This window comes from Branchiostoma lanceolatum, chromosome 7 (assembly GCF_035083965.1).
Source record: "Branchiostoma lanceolatum isolate klBraLanc5 chromosome 7, klBraLanc5.hap2, whole genome shotgun sequence".
Lineage (NCBI taxonomy): Eukaryota > Metazoa > Chordata > Leptocardii > Amphioxiformes > Branchiostomatidae > Branchiostoma > Branchiostoma lanceolatum.
In genome coordinates this window covers 17,175,536-17,182,534 of record NC_089728.1, presented here as the reverse complement: position 1 = coordinate 17,182,534, position 6,999 = coordinate 17,175,536, and positions in this window count along the sequence as shown.

The following is a 6,999-nucleotide window of genomic DNA, read 5'->3' as shown; positions in this document are numbered from 1 at the left end:
AAGGTAATAAACTTTATTGGACAACAATTATGCGTCTTTTGCTACATGACACAACAACCATTTTATGAGACTAATCTAATCTAATCCTTCAAAAGACTAGTGTGTAGTATGAGGTGAGAATGTGCTTTTGCAATTATTGGTGGAATTTCTACCTTTTTTTAAATATTTTGTCCTTTTTTATACAAAGTAGGGATTGTCGCATGTCAATATGTATTTGAATTTTCTACTAGTATTTTATTTGAATCCAATGAGAGGGCCATGCTACAACCTCCTTCGCTGCATGTGTGGGATGTAAATCACCAGAAATCAAATCAAATAGACACAAAATCTCGTTTATCCCCAGAACACCGTCGTTCGTCTAAAGCCCTTTATTGTTCACTTTGTTATTGTTGATGCCGTCAGATTTTAATTATATTGAATAATGTTTTGTCGTTTACATGCTGTTTTTATTTCAATCAATTACAGTGTTTTACAAGGCAAGGTGCTGTAAAATAAATGCGGTCTAGTCCCGATAAGGACTGCAAGGTTGATTGAAAAATAAAGATTTGAGGGACCTTACTATTTGGCAACCGCTTGATAGTTCGTAATTTTCTATCACAGCATGTCACACAGAAAAAAAAAATTCCAGTAGAACTCAACTAATCATTATTTCATTGCTTGCAATGAAGCATATAGCACAATAACTCTCTTCTCTGTTTGATAGAAACAAATTATAAGATGTAGTCGAAGCTTTCTAGTCCACTCGTGCATTCATTGAAACCATTGTAGATCGAGCCTAGTGGCACATAGGGCAGCAAGTTTCCTTGCTGTTTCTTTAGCATGGTATATTTTTACAGGGACGGGTTGCTAGTCCTTCCCCTTTAACGAGCTCGAGCCACCTCCTCTAACGCTGGAACCTCGTTTAACGTCCCTTCCGAAAGACGGATGCAGCCCCAACCTAGATGTCCAGGCTCCCAGTTCGTAACGTATTGGAACCAGGAACTCAACTGGGACATCCCTAGTATTCTCAGTTTAGCATCCCGTTGGATCTGTAAGCCATTTTGCAGGTATTAGGATACTAGTATGCTTACGGTCACATTTTCAAACTCGAGCCCGGTTTGGCAGTTTTCAGGAACGACAAGTAATATAAAAGACAGCAAAACACACAGAATAAAGGTCAGTAAAGAAAAGGAAACTGAAGTGGTACGGTCACGTGTCACAGTCATCGGGAGTAGCCAGAAGCAATCATGCAAAGAATCGTTCAGTGAGGAAGAATGGGGAGTAGACAACGGAAAAGATGGGAGAAAATCGAGAAGGGTGAAGAAAACTAGTTGCCAGATCTTGTGTGGTGCCACAACGTTCAAATATCTAGACTAAGGGATAAAAGATGAAGGAGATATATATGTATACGTATATACACTTGGTCTTGGTCTAAACGGCCCGGTCGAGGACGAGGCGGCCAAAAACGCGCCTGGCCCGTTTGGAACGACTTGGGACGCGCAGGGACGGCGTCCCAAACGCTTAGCCTCAAGACGCTTTTGTTTTCACATAGGTCAGGTCTTGAAGTTACGTCCACTCAGAACATTTCAGCATACTCCAAGCTCAAATGAAGTATCCACCCTGATGCCACCGAGAGCGACACAGCCACCGCGGGATGCAGTCAACTTGATGGCATCGATCCCATAGATCTGCCCCCTCGTGGTAAGTTTCTTGAAAAACACTGTTTCCTTTTACAGAATTGCATCGCTTGCCAAACAGGTAATAGAAAAAGGTAACAAGACTCAACTTTGGCATCAGTTTGTGACAAACTTTAATCGGTTGGTAACATTACTTTGTCATAATCTATCGTGCTGTAACGTTATATACTCATACGGAAATTGATGGCATAGTGAGGCCTGCATGTTTCCATCGGTGACCGCCCTATGTTCCGAAATGACTATGTTCCGAAATCGCTATGTTTCGAAATCCCAATGTTCCGTAATCCCTATGTTCCAGTTCACTCAAATAACAGAACTTGTCCCAAGTATGCTGTTCACACACACACACACACACACACACACACACACACACACACACACACATACACACACACATACATACGCATAAAGGCTACCAAAAACATAACATTCTCGGCAAAGGTAATAATTCATCCCGACTCCCTGCCATTTGAATTCAACAAAAGTCATTACGTATACCTGTGAAATATCGTAGATACAGATCATTAGTTGATACCTGAATACCCATACAAAATATAGCTACATATTCTTTGGTTGGTCACTGGTTTGCAGTTAGAAAAACTTAAACATCTTAACACTTGTTTTTTGAAATCCAACTATGACAATTCATTACTGACGAAAGTGATTTGCTGTTTGTATGTTAGACTATGTTGATTTGATTATATGAATGACATCCTCTGGGGAACCCAGCTAATGGGAGCGTGCTATTGAAAAAAATGGCAAAAAAAAGTTGCTTTCATTATGAAATCTTTGTGGTCAGAACACAGAGTGTGTTATGCAGAAATATAGAGTCCATTCTAAGTCACCGCACGGGTGTTTGTTGCCATTCTTTAGAATTAATCTGAAACTTTTTTAAGTATTTGTAATCCATATTTCATAGTTTCCAAACAGTTCGAAATATGTTTACAGTTTCTAATTATTCTCACATTGTCGTGGAATATTCAAAATATTCATGGCACTGAGAATAATATTTTTGATACTTTCTAAAGATTGATTACATCCCCCTGCCTTTATTTCGAATTTTCTTTCTTTTTTTCGAAAGTAGAAATTCACAATCTGCTGTTAATTAGTTAATAGCATCCAAAAATAGACGGTTGAAAGGAGTGCCGATATCCCACGATACCCCGCGGTGCTCTGACGGCGGATCGGGAGTTATGTAAACAAACAGTTAATTTCTGCCTCTGTTAGCAGCACAACAATCCAGAAGAAACATTATCAGTGCCTATTCACTGTCTTATCTCTCGACTTCAATATCAACTAAACCTGGAAATCTTGCAGAGACGACCCAAATGCGACAGAAGTAACAGAAAGCACCGACAGAAGTTGTAAGTGGTAACAGTAGCCTGCCGCGCTGCCCTCCCCATGGCCCCACCAGGACCAAACATACAGGCTTTATTGTTAGCTGAACAGTGTAAGATGAAATCCTCTCTGGTGGGATTTGTTTCGGAACTCGTGGGAAGTGTTGTTCCCGTGTTGTTCCGGCAGACGGCACCAGGCTGTTTCTCCCGGGGAAGAGTTGATACACGTTGTCTAAAATATCTATCTTTCAACGTATGTTGATACAGTTTAAGATTTAAATGATAAACTCTAAACATTACTGTAGTATTTGTGTGACGTTATTACTGCGAACTTTCGTATTTATAATCATTTGACAATAGTTTCCACGGAGTTTCCTCCTACACACAGAATAGACTCTCCCAAGAAGGCAGCAGCATTAGACATATCGCAACATAAATCTACGTCCTTTTTTGGTATACTTTTTTGGTGTTCTTCCAGAATCTTTGTGATTTTGTCGGTAAGAATTCCTCTTTAAGATATTACACTATCTTTCAGTTTACAATTTATTGATACCACGGGGAAGGGGAAAGCGTATTGCTTGCAAAGATCCTCCCTTGCTTTGACAGCAGCCGAACTTGTTTGATTGATAGATAGCTCCCCTTTGCATCGTGCCGATTACGGCTAATTCCGCGTAACGTTAAATGAAACAGTTTTTGCGTCTTGCTTTCGGCATTTTGACCACTGTTGGTTCCTTGTAACGTTTGCTGGCCCTTTTTGTGCAGCAAACTACGGTTGGATTGTACTTCAAAATCCAGCCCGATGTCCATAGACAGTGTCACGCCACAGTGACTTCCTGCCTGGTCGGCGGTCCACGGCCGATACAAAACACGCTTTGGTAGGATTAGCGGCTCGTTACGGGGGGCAAATGACCCATATCTTTATTTCGAATTGTTTCGAAACTTGACACAAACCAATTTATGTTTCAAATTTGTTTTAAAAAATGATCTCTTTTGACAGTCTAAAAAGCGCCAGTATAGATAGACCGAATTTTCATTTAAAAAAGGTCCATCCTTGAAGATGTAAGGAACCAACGGGTCTGAAGTTTTTGTTGGGAGTCCTTACCGAATCGTGGTTCCATCTTCGAACGGTGGCGGGAAATCTTGATCAGTACCAGTAATGGTACTGCTGGTAACGCTGTCCACCGGAAATCGGACTTTATGAAATGCCGCATATCTCCTTTAGAATTAGGTATTGTATCCTAGGGAATTCTACATGGCTAGTAAGTAACCCCGAGATTATAAGTAGTATCAACGTGTTTAATTTCATGGCGTTTTTTCGCCGAAAATATGGGCTTTTGAAACTGCATTTCTTACCTATCTATTCTTGTTCTTAACACTACCTAAAGCGTTCGGAAATCACTGTTCGGCTCTCGGCAATCTTCGGTAGACTTCGGCATCCGTTCGTGTGATTCTTTCGAATAGACGGCGGATCGGGCGTTGTGGTTGTTACAGTAAGTGTACGGTTCTCGGGAATCATTCAGTGGATTAAGAACACAGGTAGTGCGGATCGGGCGTTGTGGTTGTTACAGTTAGTGTACGATTGTCGGGAATCTTTCAGTGGATCGATTACACAACGCGTGTTAAATTAAGTTCTCGGGAATCTTTCAGTAGGCCGAGTACACAGTCACTTAGTCTACGATTCACCGAAACCTTTCCGTTTGCTTGTTTCTTAGCGGATCATCGGAGTTTATATATATATATATATATATATATATATATATATACGGCACAATAATGCCTATTTCAACAAAAACTCGATGGCCTACCGCCTATGAGCAAACCGAAAGCATAACTATACAATAGGCGACGCCTAAGGTAATGAACAACGCTTTCGCTGCTTTGACTGCCACAGATGCAGGCTGGACTTGTAGCTAGGTTACGTGTAAATTAACTTTGGTTTAGACTGTAGGTCGTGTGAGGAGGGCACAGGTGTACAGGGAACCATGGCTAAGATGTGGTTTTACCCAGGGGCTAACTAATTTCATTAAATGTTTTATAAAACGAAAGATCAAGTGATCGATCAGCTATATCAACACCGTTCCACTGTCGTGATGCGTTGCATAGGGAATAAAAGACGTTTGGTATCGAGTTGTAGAAGAAAAACGGTAGCCGTAGATTAAGTTTGTTGCAAAGATCGTAAGAGTTAGAAACGGAAACTTCAGGAGGGATCAAATCCTTGAGATACTGGCGAGTATGACCACGAACAATTTTGTAGAACATGATCAGAGAGTGAACATGACGACGATCCGAAAGTTTTTCCCGACCTAGTTCAGCAAGAAGCGAAGAATACGAAGACCCCTATACGGCCCCTGAAACCAGGGTGCGAAATACCTGGTTGCACGTTGCACAGTGCAACAAGATTTCGGTTGGTGCAAGTTAATTCCAAACCCAGGTAGCGCAGTGTGCAACCTTATATTTTGAGCCAAAGATTTCAATCGGAGCCCTGGAAGCTCACAAAAACACAGTGTCACTCTCATGAAATTCGGTAAATCTTCAATTGAAATAAAGAAATCAACACTTTTTCGTTTTAAACCATCCAAAACCCTTCATAGATCGTCGAATTTGAGCTGAAAAAGACGAAAACACACTGCCCTCAGCTAAACAATTTGAAGAAATCGGTGAATGTTGCTGGAGCAACCTGATTTGAAGAAATCGGTGAATGTTGCTGGAGCAACCTGAAATTTGTATGTGCAACCTAGCATTTGCCCTTGGTTGCAACATGGGCAACCTGGCTCAAAAAAGTATTTCGCACCCTGTGAAACTGCAAGAGCGCATTCGTATTGGACTCGTTCTAATCATTGGGAATCACATAAAGTACAACCGTGCCATATAATGTCAGCATATTCAAGGAGAGGGCGAACAAAGGATTTATCAACAACATCAAGTCTTTGTGTTGACATCTGGCATCCAGCTGGTGGAATTCAGTCCCCCCGGATCTCAGGGCGAGACTTTCTAGACCACCCACAGCAGGGCGCACCCAATCACCGACAGCTGGGCGTGACCGACAGCAGTGCGCAACCAATCACCGACAGCTGGGCGTGATCGACAGCAGTGCGCAACCAACCACCGGCAGCTGGGCGTAACCGGCAGTAAGGCTTAGCCAACCACCGACCAACCAACCACGGTAAGGCGGAACCAGGGCAGGGCCAAAGACCAATCCATCACGCTTTTAGGATGCTATATGACCATTTGACCATCAGAAGTTGGATCCTTTGTTCAAAATCCCTCGTCAGTATATGGGTTTGATTCCAAATACCAGGCCACCAAGAACAAAAAGGGAAGGTCAAGCGGCTTCGGTACTCAAGAAAGCAAAGAAGAGGCCAAAAAGCAGGTGACCTCCAGCTGTTTGGAGACGAGGAAAAGCCCAGGAAGCTGCCCACACCTTCCGCCAGAGACTCAGATAGCGGTCTGAAGGTTAGTGAAGTTCTAGGTCTAAACCTGTTGTACGGGGCATATATCAATGGTTTATTTGACCCAAGCATATGTTTCTATACACATAGAACTTGCCGTTTCTATGTTTTATCACCACGTTATTTCGTGGTATGCATTAATTCTACTGTCCAACACAGTGGTTACAAACGACAAGTCTTCTATGTATCTTGCACACTGCGTGATGGAAAACTGATTTGAAATTGTAGCACCCCTGGCCTCCCATATGTACCTCATCATGAGTTCGTTTAGGTTTTACAGATTTTAATATGTGCAAACTTCTAAATACGGTTTGAAAGAGATATGATAAGTACCTTGATGATCTTTTCGACATGGAAATATTTCTTGTAAACTTACAAATTTACAAATATCCTGTTAAGCTCAGCCGACACAAATATCCCTAACCGGTGAGTTACAGATATTCCCAACAGTTCAGTTAACCATTAATGTGCATTGATTTAAATCAAAGTTGCAGAAGTTTTGTTTATCTATTTGTGTTAGTGGATAAGACCATGGTC